Source organism: Chelonoidis abingdonii, chromosome 5 (assembly GCF_003597395.2).
Source record: "Chelonoidis abingdonii isolate Lonesome George chromosome 5, CheloAbing_2.0, whole genome shotgun sequence".
NCBI classification, from domain to species: domain Eukaryota; kingdom Metazoa; phylum Chordata; order Testudines; family Testudinidae; genus Chelonoidis; species Chelonoidis abingdonii.
In genome coordinates, this window is record NC_133773.1 from 7,335,286 (window position 1) to 7,353,178 (window position 17,893).

Here is a 17,893-nt window from a genome sequence, read left to right on the forward strand (position 1 = left end):
GTTATTTCTCTCTGTCCCAGTCGGCATTTGGCCAAGTTCACAATAAACCCAGGCTTTGAGAGCTTGAACAACCACGGTGACATGATATAAGGGGTCCTCCCAGGTGTTACTATATATGACTATGCCATCAGTGTAGACAGCCATGTACGGGTCATGGGGCACAGCAATTGGTTCATCAGCTGCTGAAAGGTGGCAACTGCTCCATGTAGGCTGAAGGGCATGGTCACAAATTGGTAGAGGCCAAAGGGAGTCGGAAAAGCAATCTTCTCCTGCGATACCCTGGTCAACTGTCCAACACGGAGATATTAGAGAGACTGGGAAGGGCTGAGTATAATTCATCCACCTAGGGCATTGAATAGGTGTCAAAGCACAATATCGTGTTGACTTTTCTAAAATGTATACAAAATATGGTTGATCAGTCAGGCTTTGGCATCAGTACAATAGGGCTCCTTCACTCACTGTGTAAGTCATTGATGACTCCCAGGGCCAGCACAGCCTGGAGCTCCTCATGGACCACCTCCCACATTTTGCTTCGCAGGAGTCAATGATTCCCTCATATTTTCTGCCCACTCATCATAGTGATGTGGTGGTGGGTTAGATGGGTCCTCCCCAGGAGAACAGAGAACATCAGGAGGAAGGCCTTAGTCAGCTATATTATTTGGGCCTATTGTCTCAGAGTAAACTCTGACTCTATCAGCATGGGAGTCAAGTGCAGTGCTGTCAACACTTGAGGCCCCAGTTCTGGTTCCAGGGGCCACAGGGCTATCAGAAAGCTCTTCTGAGCTTTCCAGGCCTTCAAAAGGTTGACTTGATAGATTTGCATCTCCTTCCACCTCTTGGGCAGTGGGATCTTGTAGTCTGCTGGCCCTACTCTTCTGATCACCTCAAATAGGCCCTACCTCTGAGTTAATAGTTTTGACTCAGAGGTCAGAAGCAGCAACACGCTGTCATCCAGTTCAAATGTTTGCCGCTGGGCCTCTTGGTTGTAGGGGCGTTCCTACGTCTGCTAGGCTTTCAGAAGATTTTCTTTAGCGAATCCCCATCGTGTCTTTAGTCGTTCTCCCAGCTGAAGCATGTATGTCATTGAGCCCATGACTCTTGTTCTTCCCAGGCCTCCTGAAGGAGGCCCCAAATCCCTCTAGAATATCTATGGTACAGGCACTAAAAAGAGGAGAACCCTGTGAAGGCTTGCATTTAGGACATGAGGCACAAAAATTACTCACTTCTTGGTGGACACCTGGCCAGAAGAACCTATGGGCCACCTATCTAGTGTCTTTTCTCTCCCCAAGTGCTTGTCACATGGCACCAAATGGGCTAGGTGCAATAGCGTCCAACAAACTTTTTAGGTACTAGCAATTGGAACCATGTGTCCTGGGTTTGGGGGAGTCTCTCCCCACTTGGTAAAGTTATTCATAGCAGAGCTCAAAGTGGGGCCACTGCTTTTACCCTCGAGGATGGCAACTTGCTCCCAAGCATAGCTCAGAGTCTGGTTCTCGCATTGTTCCTGCACAAAGTCTTTCTGGGCCCAGAGCTGCTCTTTAACCCTTTCCTCATCAGTGTGAGGTTTGTACACCCGCTCACAGGGTGCTGGAGTAATTTTTAGAGTGTGAAAAGCCATTGAACAAAACTGTGAATGCTGTTCATGTCCATGCGTTCAGTTGCTCTCGTTACTTGGTGCCGGGGGGTGTTACAGCACACTAAGCACCCTAGGTCTGGCATTCCTACTTTCCTTTGCAAAAACACGTGAACTACTTACTTGTATGTGAACACTGCATTATTATTTGTGTTAGAGAAAGGACAGGACTCGGTCCCAATGAACATAAAGGTGATGCTTTAATGAGGCTGCTGGACGCAAACTCTACAGTATTTACAGACTACCTGGTGCCCTTGCTGACTAACAGAGCTCCTGCTGCCTATTGTCACCACAAAGTCTCCCCACAACCCAGTTTGGCAGCCTTGCAGTGAAAGGCGGATTATGCTGCCTGTGCAGACCAAAGGTTTAAAACACCCACACTCACTGGAGCCATTTTTTCAGTACACGTGACTCTATTGCAGAATTTCCAGCCAAGGCTGTAGAATGCAAAGGCTTTACCTCAAGTTTTAAGGGCCAGTTTGTTGTGGCATACCCAGGACCTGGACTATTGGTATTTGTACAATGAGAGTGTCCCACAGCCCTGTTAAGATCAGGGCTCTATTATGCCAAGTGCTGTAACACCTCCCCAAAATTGCTTACAATCTAATGACCTATTCTCTGGGGTATCAAGGAAAGCAGAATACATTTTCTAGTTGTCAAAAGGAGAGTGTTCCTGTAACAGCCTGACCTGGCCTGAGTGCTCCCTTGTGGCCATCCCTAATAGTCTCCTGTGCTCAGGACCTGGCCCTCCCACCAGATTCTCCTGAAGGCCTGTCCCTTGCAAGACAAAAGCATCCTTCAAATCCCAATTAATGTCCTTTGCCAACTTTAAAGCATAAAGTCTCCTCTTCACTCCATCTCCCTCAGGACAGTGACTCGGAGAGCCACTTCCTTAAAGTCCTTCCCCTTCACAGAGCCAGCTACAGGGCTAGTCCTGGCTGCTCCAGCTAGCTATACTTCTTGTCCACCTTTGCTTATTCACCTGCTCCTCCCAGGAAAAGACTTCCACCCATGCCTGGTCTTCTCCTTTGACTGCCCTACACTCTTTCTTTTGAGTTCTTCCCTCAGCTGGCCACCCCCTCACCCCTGGCATGCTAGCTGAGGTTAATAGAGCCCTCAGGCTGCCTTTAACCTATTGTGGGCCTCTGTGGGTTTCATACACCCCACCACAGTTCTCAAACTACAGCGTGCTAAAAGGATATGTGAATCCGGAGCCTTGGAAAAGATATTCACCTTTTATGAATGCCCTACGAACAGCCATGCGGTTTCCAAAGTAATTGTGCGCACAACTAGAGGAACTGATCAGGGTGTTGCAAGAGCTGCCAAATTCACTCAGAGAAGGACTTAGGTGTAGGCCAACAAGGCAGCTTCTTTTGGGTTTGAAATATGCAAGGCTGCCACCTGCTCTCCAGTGTATATCTTTGCTATACCATTGCAAGTATCGACTGCCAAGCACTGTCTGATGCATTGAGTGAGAGGTGCACTAATTACAATGAGAATTAGGCACCTCAATACCTTTGAGGATCTGGTTCAAAGTGTCTCTAGCTGAACGCAATAGCTAACTTAACTAAGTGCAGAGACACACTGGAGTTAATCCACACACCGAGCGCTGGCTGATGTCAGCAAGAACTGTGCCCTCTAACTTATCCACCTCTTTCTACTTCCAGCCTTGGGAGCCCAATGGGAAACATCAGTCAGCCCTTGCTACAGAATCAGTTTGACACCCTTGTTTTAGCGGATGCACTGAGAGAATCTGTAATTACTCATTCATTTAGGTTTCTCTTATTCTTAAGCCTTTGATTTCAGAGAATTGTTAGCTACATTTCCTGGCACAATAACTATAAATACTGCAAGATATGGTATGGAGATAAAAATTCTATTTGAAGTTTTGACACGCATTTGATATGAAATGACGCCCTGTTCTGTTTAGACTTGTATGCCACAGTAATTTTCAGAGGATAAGACTTCTGTATTTATACATTACTTCTCAGATCCCTCATGATCTATCAACCTCTTTTAGCTTTGAGTGCCTCTTCCCAGCAGAAGCTCCCACTATGGGTTTTGACATGAGAGGCAGTGTGACCTAGTGTACAGAACACTGAACTGGAACACAGGAGATCTGGGGTCTATTTTTGACTGTCACTGGCTTGCTTGGGCAAGTCACTTCCCTTCCTGTGCCTCTGTTTCCCTATCCTTGTAAAAGGAGTTAACGATACAGGCGTCCTTTGTAAAGCACTTTGAGATCTATGGATTAAAAGCACCATATTAAAAAGAGGGCAATTATCACTTTATACATTTAAAAACTGGAAGACTCGGGGAGTTGGTTCTGCCAAATAGAGGAAGCGTATTTGTCACATACATGGGCAAATGAGAGATTCTAAAAGTGTTAGTTATGCCAAGCATGTAACAGATCATAAGCTACTTGGCACCTTTTATATGCAGTCAAGGAGTGCATACTCTGCTATACGGGCAGCATGGCCCAATGGGTAGGGAACCAGACTACAAGTCGAGAGACCTGTAGTCTATTCCTGGCTTTTCTGTTAATGACCTGTTATGTGGCCTTGAGCAAGCCACTGTCTCTATTTCTCATTTCTGTCCGTCTATCTCTGTTTAAATGTGAGGGACTTCAGAGCAGGGTTGCTCACGATATGGCTGTACAGTGCCTGGCACACTGGGGTATTCTTCCTGATTGGGGCCCCTGGGTGCTGCTGTAATCCTCATAATAAAATAGTCACAGACTGCAGTTCAGCAGCTCTGAATTCCAAGCTTTCTGGGGGTTCAAGCCTATCGCTTCCAGTTTCTGTCACCTACAAGGTAGCAAGAGCAACAAAGACTGCTAAAAGAATCCTGCAACAGAGATCCTGGATTAGCCGGACATTACAAAACAGCAGAAAAGAGCCAATCAGGCAGGTGCAGTATCTAGGAATAAAAAGGCCCAGTACTATGGGGAACAATGATACAAAATTCATTTAAATTCCCACCCGGCTGTAAGTTATAAATGGACACAGCCCATATAACGCTGCTTGTGAGATGGTAACATAATGACACCGATCTGCTCAGTCATGAGCCCAGCTGCAAGTGGGGTGCAAGATGCTCCGTCAGATCACTGTGTGGGCTACTCTCAGTGCCAGACCCTGTGCCTGAAGAAAGCAGCTGCCATCAGGTTGCATGTGGACATGGGGAGTTGATGGAGCCTTGGGAGCACTGGCTGGCATGGAAGGCAAGGTAAGCAGAACATGCCTTCCTCATGGAGCAAGAGTCCAACTAGGGCAGTGGTTCTCAACCTATTTACCACTATTTACACATATGCAGCCAACAACATGTCGTGTGGGCCGCATTCAATGCTACCAGGATGGCCCTGAGAACGTCACATGGACCACAGCTCTGTGCTGATTGGGCCGCAGATTGAGAACTGCTGAATTAGGGACTGCAATATTTTGGTCCCTGCCTTGTTTCTGGAGCAGCACAGCTATGCACTGTCTCTTACTTGGTCTGCAATCTAGCCTGTATGCGCCACTCCTATTCTTTTCCATAGCAACATCATGCCAGCATGCTTCCATCTGCCCACGCAGAAATCACTCTGCAGATCTGTGTGGCCAGTAGGTAAAAAAATCAGAAAAAGTAGTAATATCAAAAGCAGCTATGGTGATAAAATATAGTAAAAAATAGAACTCTCTCAAATAAGCAAGCAAAAGGGTGACAGATTTCAGGGGGAAATAGAGAAATTGGATATATCTACAGTTCCTCAAACATCACATCCATAATTCTGAGGCAGGAACTGTCTGTAACTGGGATTTTTCTTTACTCACTTTGTTAGAGCTTTTATTACATTGTTGCCTAAGCTTAAAAGTTCATATTTACATTTTACATGGGGCTCAAGCTTTGTTTACAAAGCCAGCAGCCTCAATCCGAGCTCCGTGAAAGGTGAAGAGGAACGCGAGGCAGTTTGGAGCTGAATACTGAAACTACCGAACACCAGGAGCTGGAGTCTGATCCAAAAGACAGCCAGCCAAAATTGCTGGGGTTCAAACACTCACAGAAAGAAGATGAGCAGGAACAGTCAGGCTTAGCTTGCAAATGGATATTTACTGTTGTCTTCTCAGCAAGTAGATCCATCTGAAATGTGCTTTCTAGGTTAACTTGAGAAAAAAGATCTGCTTTGTCATTTTTAAAGTAAAACAATGAAATCCTCGTCCTCCTTTGAAATCTTCATTAGCATGCATTATATCAATTTCCAACACAGTAGCGGTGCTGACATTCTTAGACTTTCGTGATTCCAAGTGTCAAACTCAGACAGAAGCGAAAACCCCATTGAGATGATTTTTTGAGAGAACGTTCTTAAAGAAAACAGAAAAGAAAAACAAGAGAGAGTGAGACTGACTGGAATGTTGATAAAGCAACCAGACCTTTACAGGAGGAAGCAAGATTATGAAGGATGGAGAAAGAAAGGCTCTTTAAAACCAGTTGCTGTTTCTCCCTGGTGAATTTCTGATGAGATAATTTCATTCTGCCTGAGTCAGGTAAACTAAAGTGTGAAACTCTCAAGAGGCACAGAGGCTGGAAAATTAGAGACACATTTCTCACCCTAATGGTCTTATTTGCAGGGCCTTTACATGCCCCTTTCTACTAAAAGAGAAGTGTTGGGTCAGACCAAGTACCGTTTGCCACAAATCACAACCATTTACCCTTGTTTTTAAGAGCACTGAATCAAGCTGAAGCAAATTCTTTTACCGTGCATGGATGCTGGCAGAAATCCCCCATCACCTATGTAGCTAGCATTCCAAATACAGGTCTCAAACAAAGAAAACAAACACGGCTATTACTGCCAAGTTTTCAGGTCATCAGTGTTGAAAATGAGCCTTTTCTATTTAGTCATTAATAAAGAAAAAGAAATGGTAATGGAATCAGTTGTGGTTCCATGGCTGTTTAAAATATATCGCTGTCAATGCGTTATATTTTGATTCTCCCATCCAATTAAGTAGAGGCCAGGAATCTCACAGGGCATTCTGATTAAGGACATTGAATATGAACTTCATTTTAGGACACTGGGCATTTTTAAATATATCTCTGCAAATATGAATGAATATAAGAGTCCTGACACTTTCGGATTAACATGGTTTTACCCAATCCTGACTTAAGAAAAATCTCCCATTGACTTGCTTGGAAGTTTTCATCTAGTCGAGACTGAATAAGGACTCTGAGACAGACTTTTAAATGTATTATGCCCCTGACTCCCAGATGGTTAGGCACCTCTAAAAACCTCACTAGGCACCTAGCTGCATCTTTGGGGACCTAAATACCCTTAAAATCTGGCCCTTTAGGATTGTTAGGCCTGAATAAAGATATAGCAGACAAAACCAGGTATGCCAACCTGACCAAAGTCAGGCTAACAGAGCTTTGTGGGTAATCCCTGAGTGGAAAAGAACTGAGAAGCAGCATGTCTCAGGAAGTGCTGGGAAAAAGTGAGATAAGGGAGGGGCTGCATTCCTGGTATAGTACCAACTGTGTTGCATTAGGAACAGTTCCTTTGAAGAACTGATAAGAAATCCCAGCCTCCCTGTTTTCACTCCTTGGTTCAGTTCTCTGTCTGTTTTAACTCCCCTACATTCCTAACTTCTGGTGCTTGCTAAGATATTGTTAATCACCTAATGCTGTAAAACATGTATACCAAAAGTGTCTAGTTTCTAGTTGTTAGAAGAAGGGGGTGGGTTGCTCCAGTGAATAATTTATGACGCGATGGAACTGTCTATATAGGCTTATACTAAGATATAAAGAGCAGGTTGGTTCTCTCTGGAGACGAGCTGCTCTCTATTGATGCGTGCACTTGTCAATAAAAAGCTTTTGATCGCACCTTGCTGGTGCTGCCTGTCTCTCTCGCGGTCAGACAACGAACTTTGCCATCTGGGTTAGAGTCCCTGACAGGATCTAGCTGATTGAACTAGTGAATATCAACATGGGCCAGTGATGATGGTAACATTGAGTTACATAAGCCAAGTATGTAGGTTTTAAAGAAACACTGGAAGTGTTTTGCATTTTGCTATTGAGCTATGGAGTTGGAGGACACACTTGCAGGACCAAAACGTTATTCTGCCCAAGTTTGTTTGAAAAAAAGCCAAATTATCAAACACATGTAGGTAAAACAAATCATTGCAACAATCTCCCTTTTTCCCCTCTCTCCTTACAGCAGCTATTGATAACATAAGAAGAAGTAACAAGGCCCATAATCCCTCTCCTTCCCTCACTCATGTTCTAGTGACACACTATTTTTTAAGGTTTGGGATCTGCCAAGCTAGCTTCAAATGATTCTTTGTAATACTGTCACAAGTTGAAGGGATCTGCTGACTGCAAACTACAACTTGGTGGAATTTAGCTTTCTGTGCCATGAGATTCTGTCTAGAATCATCGTTGTACAGGCCTGAAAAATAAAAGCAATAAGTGGGATGGGAAGAAGGCAATTTTCAAGTCTTTGTGGCTTTCAGAACATGCCAAATCCCCTGATTTACAGTTTTTATTTGGAGTTCTAGAAGCTCTACCTTCAAATGCTAGGTAGCGTTATCCTAGGCCACGTCTAGACTACGCGCCGGATCGGCGCATTAAAATCGATTGCTCGGGAATCGAAATATCGCATCTGGTCTGGACGCGATATCTCGATCCCAGAGCGTGCTTAGATCGATTCCGGAACTCCAGCTAGACGACCGGACTTCCGGATTCGACACAGCGAGCCGCGCGGATCGATCCCGCGCGGTGAAGACGGGTGAGTAAATCGATTTTAGATATTCGATTTCAGCTATGCTATTCTCGTAGCTGAAATTGCGTATCTAAAATCGATTTAATCTCGTAGTGTAGACCTGGCCCTAGTGTCATCATTCACCAGTGCTCTATGGTAGAAACTGAGACTACAGCTACACTACAGAGATTGTAGTGCAGTCTGTCTAAGCTGATGGAAGAGAGCTCTCCCGTAGAGTTAATTATTCCAGCCCCCACAAGCAGCGGTAGCTATGACACTTAGTTTGTGTAATGTACATTGCTCAGTGGGGTGGCTTATTCAGTCCTGAGCAGCATAACTTATACCAGTGTAAGCTGTAGTGCATACACAGCTGCAATAACACAAGCTGCTTAGCTTGGCAAACGCTACAGCTGGAAAAGTCTCGGTTTGCAAATTAGATTCTGTATCCAGGCACATAAATACAAATATAGAAGCCTCACTTTCTCCTCCTATTTTAGATAACTGGATTTGCCCACAACAAAAGAGACCATGTGCTGGTTGTCTTTGGTATGGCCAAACACGGAGTAAAGCAGCACTGCAGCTTGGTAACATTTTACCCCGAGAGCCCTTTGTCTGCCTCTTCTGTGCTAGGTCAAAACTGAGAAAACTCACCCCCCAATTCTTTCCTCTCCCTTCTTCATTGAATCAGCCCCATCTCTTCCCATCCTGCTCTCTCCTTCTTCCTCACACTCATGTCCCCTCCTGTGTTGCTAATCGTCCCCTGTCTTCTCCCTCTGACTGCCAGAGTATTTAATCCCCTTCATACCCAGAGTCTTGCTTCACTCCTGTTCTGCTTCTCTACAAGTCCCGTGCCAGCTCACCAGGGCCTCCAGCCTCACTGCCTCCTCCCTTCCTGGTTGATGAGGTAAAGAAGGGGATTTTTGGTAGGGGTGAGGAAACCCACCCCACTGGTCTCACATGAGGCAAGAATCCAGCCCCACTCCTTTCACAGCAGCTACTGGAGTTCCCAAACACCTTTAGGACTGTCATGGTATAATTCCCAAATCTGAACCTTAGCGTCCAAAATATGGGTACCAGCATGAATCCTCTAAGCTTAATTACCAGCTGCCACCAATCAGGACTTAGGGTAGAGCCCCTGATAAGCTCTGGTCTCCCCCAAAAACCTTCCCTGGGGACCCCAAGACTCAGATTCCTTGAGTCTCACAACAAAGGGGAATAAACCATTCCCTTCCCCCTCCTTTCCTTTCTCCCACAAATTCCCTGGTGAGTGCAGACTCCCTTCCCTGGAGTCTTATACAAGATAACCAAAAGATCAATTAGATTCTAAAAAAGAGGAAAACTTTAATAAAAGAAGGAAAAACATAAAAATTGTCTCTGTAATCAAGATGAAATATTACAGGGTCTTTTAGCTTATAAAAAATGGATAAACAGCCTTATCCAGAAAAAATACAGTTTAAAATATTTCCAGCAACTACACATTTGCACATAAAGAAAACCAAATAAAAAGACTATACTGTCTTTCTACCTTCTAAATCTTCTATTTACAAATTGGAAACAGAAGATTAGAGAGCCTGTAGAGACGTGTGATCACCCTCAGAGCCTAGAGAGCACAAAGCAAAAACCCAAAACTACAAACAAAGGCTTCCCTCCACCGAGATTTGAAAGTATCTTGTCTCTTGATTGATCCCCTGGTCAGGTGTTTGGTTCCCTGTTTGTTAACCCTTTACAGGTAAAAGAGACATTAACCCTTAACTATCTGTTTATGACAAGGACCTGCTCAGTCTTCAAGATAACGAAACTCCTGTGGCCAGAAAGTCTCCTTCATTCTGAGGTGAACCTTGATGGTGCAACTTTCTCTGGCCAAGCAGCAGCAGGGTCATACCACCTCCAGGACACCATTCTACCTCCCATCCCTTGAACCTCTGGAAAGCTCTTTTGCTGGGGTTTTGTGAAGAAATGTCCCTACAGAGTGTTATGAGTAAAGTAGTAGAGGACAGAGTAGGGGAGATGTTGGTTTCTGCAACACTATAGATATCAGGCTGCACAGAATTCCTAATGGGAATTACTGCTGCAGGAAGCTGCCAGGCACCTGCCAGGGGTCTCAACCAATAGTAATACCTGTTGGTGTCATTTTTTCTTGCCTTGTTACATAATAACACAGTATGAGCCACAGTGCCTTTGTATCGCAGGACACAACATGCACATCACAAGGAAAGAAGAAATATGAATGTCAGGGACTCCTCTAGGCATTTTGCTGCCCCAAGCATGGCAGGCAGGCTGCCCTCGGCGGCTTGCCTGCAGAGGGTCCACTGGTCCCACGGGTCCAGCGGACCCTCCGCAGGCAAGCCGCCGAGGGCAGCCTGCCTGCCACCTTTGCGGTGCCGGCAGAGTGCCCCCCGCGGCTTGCCGCCCCAAGCACGTGCTTGACATGCTGTGGCCTGGAGCCGCCCCTGATGAATGCACTGGAAATATTATGAGATTCTAGCATACACCAGTCTAACTACCAGCATCCTCTGTAATATGTACCGATATCCCAGCTGAGCATTGTCCATGTTACAGTAGCACTTTGAAGCATGGCCTCAGACATCAAAAAAAGTCTAGGGTGAGATTTCCAGAAGTGCCCAGTGTTGGCCTAACTCTGCTCCCATTGAAGTCAACTAGAGACCAGCATTAGGCCAGTGCTGAGAGCTTTTGAAAAATTCAGCCCTATTCATGCCTCCTCAATCCTTTCAGCTTCCTTCTCACTAGAACATTGTCATCAACAATTATATAGAGCTGGACAAAAATATACCAAAAACACTTAATGAAAAAAAAAACAGTTCCAATTTTCAAATTCTACCCTTTCTCCAAGTAGGAATGTGGGTTAAGATGTTAACTTATCTTAGGTGTTAACTACAGAATTGCCACCTTCAGATCATTTCAATATATTCGCATTTTGGTTCGTTACAGATATATTTTTAAAAAGAAAGAAACGTAAGGCAGGTGTAGCCTCAGATTATCTATGTGAAAGCTTTCTATTAAGCCTCTTCCTTTTTCATGCAGTATTTAGGTATACCTGACACTAATGACAGCTTAGTTCATTAAGGTTAATTGTAAGGGATCGGAGACAAGGATTAATTTATTGCTTAAGCGTACACAGTAGTTATTACTGATGTTAAGGAAGATATTTAATCATTAACATGCTTCCAGTGCATTATTGCTGGTGGCACTGGCACCAAATTACCAGAATTGTATCTCAGGATTCGTTAATATTATGGTTACCGGTTTTTTAGTTGTTGTTTTATTCTGTATTTGGGTTTTTTCCTCTTTTTTTCCTCATGAATATTTGGGAGCCACAAATAAACACACTAACCCAAAACACTCAGTGTCCTTTGGCTCAAGACTTCAGAGTGCAAATGAGTCAGAAATCAATGCGTCCCACAGAGTCTTAACACAGGAGTACAAATTGGCCCACGTGAACTGTTAAGAGTGCTAGTGCCAATGCCTGTATGTTCACCTGAGAGAGTATTTTGGGTTTTGCTTGCCTGATTGATACATATACATTCTTACTAATATGTGTGAACAAAGGACAAAGACACTGTATGTTGCTTCTGACTAGCCAGAGGGGTTTGTTAGTATGATGGGAACAGATACGAGCAGTTAAAGTGTTACTGGGCGTGATGGGAGTATAATATACGAGCGCACACTTGAAGACGACCTCAACTCCTATCTCAGGCAAGGTCAAACAACCAGTTGGAGGAGGGAGCAAGGGGAGATTTGGGGGAAGGTAAAACACTAAAAGGCCAGATAAAGGCCTTCCCCTGACCGTGGCACAACCTCACTCTTTATCCATCCCACAGGGTACAAAAGAGGTGGGATGAAGACCCCAGATACTTGACCCCCTAAAAAGGAACATGACCATCAATTGTAAGGGGTGGGACTGTGGCCGTGCATTTCAGGTATAATTATGCCTAAGGAGCAGGGGGATGGGACACAGGGAAACAAGGCTCTGTGGTGTCAGAGTTATGGACATACTTGCTGGAAACTAACTCCAATAACATCGCATTGCCACCACCCCGTACTGCTGGTCTTCTACTTTCTATCTTTGTGACAAGAACTGGGGAGAGGGTGAAGGGAAGGCCCTCTAAAGTGAACCTGGGCAGAATTCTGAGTTTGTAGTGAAACCCAAAACCATACCAGCAGGTTTCACATCAGACTAGCCACTGGATTTTCTCCAGTTCAGCCACAAAACCTGGGCTTGGTGCTCCTGTGTTAACTCAGGAGGTCAGACTAGATGATCAGAGTCAAAGCCTTTTTAAATATAAATATGAAATTTTAGGAACACTTTGCAAATCTTCGGTTACCGTGTAAAGTTGTGACTTTCCATTTGAGCAAACAGTGGATTAATACTTTGTCTGCATAAACAACCTGAATTAGGCCATGTCGCACTAAGTCATTCCCATTCTCTCCTCGTCTCCCCTTTAATGGCAGTGCTCATCTACTATATCTGTCAATGCTCCTGGCTTTTCCTCTTCTTCTGCTTAACCCTTTCCAGTTGTGTCCAAGCTCCTTTCTGGAGTACTGGCCCCATTCTACTTCCCTTCTTCACTTTCTGTCTTTTTAGACTTCTTTCTAGTAACACAATCCTGTTTCTCCTCAAAAACTTCCCCTTCCAAGTGAGGCAGGCCCAGAGAGAGTCACAGGGCCAATTTATCCTACTGGCAGGGTACTTCAGGACAGTGCTTCCCGCATTCAAGGGTTCATTCTGCTATCTCGGACTGGCTGATAAGGCTATGACCACAAATGGTGAGTGTCTGGAAAAAGAGAGATTTGCTCAGTTTAAAGGGACCTTTGACAAATCAAGACTGTACCACAGACAGCAGTTAAAAACAAACCAAAAAACAACCAAACCAAACAAACCCACCTTTGTTTGGAAGCATCAATGAGTCCCAGGGTTCCATCAGCAATATAGGAGTGGAATTGTAAGGTCATTTATTCCGCAGTGTGGGTCATCACTCAGGAAGCTGAAATTCCTCTTCCATCAAGGATCTCTTCTTTCTCCTGCACTGTTCACTGCTTGTGCCATTTTGTGTTATGGGACTGCTGCAGCTAGCCCCTGATGTAATCTAGAGACATTTCTCCTCCCACCAGCCCCAAGATGAATGGGGTGGGAAGTAGCTTAGAGCCCCTGTCTTTCCCCATCCCTCTTTCTTCTCCCCAGCTGTGGCAAGCACAAACCCATTATAGCTGAGAATCTGGTTTGAAACGTCAAAGGCATCCCAATCCTACAAACCCTTACACATATGAGTAATTTTACACATAGAAGGAACGCCATCGGCTCCAGTGAGTGTAGTTACGTGTGTCAAGTTAAACTCGTGTGTAAGTATTTGCAAGATCAGGACCGACATCATTTTGTCTCTAAAATAGGATGTTCTGCAAGAATAGAAAGTAGTGTGTATTTTTCTTCCCATTAAGATATTTAGCATTAGCACATAGAAGTTGCACATTTGCTCAACAATCATACGAAAGTGCCTCCGGCAACCAGGCCTGACATAACACAAGGTAGCGTCTTCAAAAGGAAATCATATCCTCCCTGACATGCAGAGTAAGTGCTACCCATTTAAAAATAAACAAATAAACAAACCCAAATGATCTAACAATTATAATAGCAGCAGAGAATCCTGTGGCACCTTATAGACTAACAGACATTTTGGAGCATGAGCTTTCGTGGGTGAATACCCACTTCGTCAGACGCATGACACATATAAGGTGCCACAGGATTCTCTGCTGCTTTTACAGATCCAGACTAACCCGGCTACCCCTCTGATACTTAACAATTATAATGTGGCATATACACTTCTATTAAAGGCTGGAACACAGCAAGAGTGAAGTTGCTAAGGGATATTTGCTACATGAAGTAATGCCATTGATTCTAATCTCCCTCACACCTAAGTAACTCTATTGACTTTGCTGAGTTACTCTTATTTACACCTGACAGAAGAATCAGGTTCAGTAGGAGCGGGTTGTTTTGTTTTAAAATGCTGGTTAAAACACACACACACACACCACACCAGTTATTCATGTTAAGTTTTCAATATAAACATCAAAGGTGCATTTTACATACGTATTATATCATGAAAGAATAGAAATGCAGAATTAAGGACAAAGCTATTTTTAAAACGCATCTAATTATACACATTGATGCGTATACGATAAGTAATGTTGCATCTGATTGTCTCTGTGCTACCTAGGTGTGGTTGTATAAATGAAAGAATGGGATTTCAGTTCAGTTCTTCCTTAGCCCAACGAGGTCTGCAACATACTTTGTATGTCCACAGCACCGTATATCTGACAATCATAAACAGGTTTTCTAATTTTCTGTTTTAATCATCAACACCAATAAAAAATTAAACAGGAGTTTATCCAACAAACACTAGAAAAACACCATAAATGTTTGCTTGCATCTAAGGTCTTGCCTACACAAAGCAGTAATGCAGACTACAGGAGTGTGATTTCTAAAGCATGCTAACATGTTGCTCATTAATTGGTCCATATTGCTCCTGTGGGGGCATACTAAAGGTTCCTGAGTGTGCTCTAACATAATACAGTTTGAAACAGTCCTACATTAAAATGCACTAGGGAAATTACTCATTACAGTATGTACTACTGTAGTGAGTCATGCATGTAGTGTATATTACTCATGGCATATGCAAAGGAAAAGCACCCCTCCCTCCAAAAAATCTGATTTTTGGACATCTACATACAACTCAAAAATTGCTAGAAATAAACCCATAAAATGAAAATAATGAACTCTGAAAAATAGAAGCCCTAATTGTAAAGCAATTTATAGTCCATAATATGTCTCTTTTTTTATAGTGAGCCTTTTCTGTATATTGTAGAATATTGGGGTTGGAAAAAGACCTTAAGAGGTCATCTAATCCAAGCCCCTGCTCAAAGCAGGCCCAATTCCTAGACAGATTTTTGCCCCAGATCCCTAAATGACCCCCTCAAGGACTGAGCTCACAACCCTGGATTTAGTAGGCCATTGCGCAAACCCCTGAGCTATCCCTTCTCCCCAAAATATCACAAAATGCTTTATGAAGGAGGTTGGTGCCACAATTGAGGGCAACTGCATCTCTGCTCCCCCTCTGTGATCCTTTGAGGTGCTAGGAGCCTAGAGTGTATATCCTCAGACATCACCTCTCTTGGGCAGAGACCCACAGCTCTCTCCCTCCAGACCCTGACTTTTCCAGGGTGTATAGTTCCCTGCTTGCACTGTGATACTCCCAGCAAGCCATATTGCCTAAAACAGGCCAGTGTCTCTGCTTTGCTGTCTCTGTGAAGGCTAGGAACAACATAATTCCCAGCAGTTTATAAGCAAGCACATTTATTTTTAAAGGGAAAGCATTAGAGTGAAAACATAAAAACAATACAAGTTCCCATACACTTGCTAAAAGCTTACCAGAGGTCACCCATCAGTCTTTCAGAGTTTTACAGGCCAACTTTCTTCCAAATCTTCCCAGCAAGGACTGGAACGTCCCTTGGACAAAAAGTCTTGCTGGCCCTGCGTCAGTTTAAACTCAGGTGATTTATCCAAAAGTCTTGTCTGTTGCTCTCTGGAGACTCCAGTATGAACTAGTATATGCAAGTATCAGAGGGGTAGCTGTGTTAATCTGGATCTGTAAAAAGCAACAAAGAGTCCTGTGGCACTTTATAGACTAACATAGACTTTCTGTTAGTCTATAAGGTGCCACTGGACTCTTTGTTGCTTTTTAGTACATGCAAACCTCTCCAGGTGGTGGTAGCTCATAGTAAGTGATACATCTTGAGTGAGTTTGCCTAATCAGCTCCCACTGTTCTCAGCTAGGCTGCAATCCCCACCCTCTGGAATTACAGACAATACTTGTCCCACAATGGTATATTAACTTGACACAGTGAGAGATCCCAAAGTTATTGCAGGAAGTTGCCTTATCTGTCATAGTTAGTATCTTTATCTCCCCTTTATGGGGTAGGCACAGAGAGGGGAGGTTACTAGTCTAGGTCATACAGAAGATCACAGACTGAGCCAGGAGTGGAACCCAGGTTTTCTGAGTACATGCCCACTGCTTTTCCTGTGAGGCTATCAGAACCTTTATGGCCACAATACCAAGGAGTAAGGTAAGTATTATTAGCCCCTGTTCACAAATGAGGAACTTGTGGCACCGAGAAGATAAAACCTCAAAAGGTATTAAGATGCTTAAATCCCACTGAAGTTAATGGGAGTTAGACACCTAGATACCCTGGAGGATCTTGATTTCAGGATCTTACCCACAGTCACACAGGAGGTCTGTGGCAGAACTGGGACTAGAAGTCAGACCCTGACTCTCCAGGGGTATGGCTATGCTGCCCCACAGTTTGGACTACAGGAGGTGATTAGCAGCACAAACCAAAATGCTGCACTGTAAACTCCCCCTTGTGGATGTGGCCGGCACCAACTAAAGGGTTCCTAATTCGCACTAACGTCCTTGTGTTGGAAGAGGGCTACATTAGTGCAAACTAGGAATGTTTTAGTTTGTGCCCGCAGTATCCACAAGGGGGAGTTATAGAGCAGCATTTTTGGTTCACAGGACTAGTCATGCTCCCATAGTCAGAACAGTGGTGTCTTGTAGACATAGTCTTACATGAGGCAAGAATACTAAGGACTATGTTACAAATAGGAATGGCTGAAATAAGAGAAGTGGCCCAACCCTCATTAGTCTTAGTCTCAGCTACTTCCTCAATGCTGCGCGTATGTATGCATATGCATAGTGTTTCCCTGCACATCCATAAAACTCACATAAGAATGGACATCAAGCCTACTTCTCTGCCAGTGGCTTTGACTGGCATGTCATTTTCTTTGTTCCAGTGGAAATTAAAGCATTTTCTTGTTTAGTCTCATTAATAATGAGGTCAATCAGCCTCAACAGTGTTAATCTGGGAGCAAAGAAAACTAATTGCTGATAAAATGGCATGTTGGGAAAAACAAAAAAATAAACAGCACTAATTCTTCCTTCTTTGAAAGCTCAGTTTTACAGGAACCTAAACAAATAGATAAAATAATAGGAAGAAGAGAACTAGAAAGTGTTTCAAACTCTTGGATGAAATCAATGTTCCAGAAATCACACTTCTTACAATTGCAACAAAACCATCCTTGTGCAGTGAGAAACTTGCAAGCAAAACAGAGCTGGTGGAATTGAAGCAAGAGCACAGAATGACATATTTGGGCCTATGCAGCACCCATACTCTCTTCTGCACAACATTAAGTTCAACAGCACAGTAGAGAAAATATGTTTCCTGGTCCCTATTGGTGCTTTCTATTGTGGAAGGTCTCTGTGAAAGTCATCACACCACAACTGATGGCCAGAAAGTTCCTCTCAGTTTTGCAAGGACGTTAATCAGTATTAGCACTGCGTGATGCAGTGATGACAAGGGCCAGCTCCTCAGCAGATGTAAATCAGCACAGCTCCACGGACTTTGGCGGGATTAGGGTGGTTTACACCTGCTGAGAAGCTGCTCTGCCATTTTCAAGGGTGTCC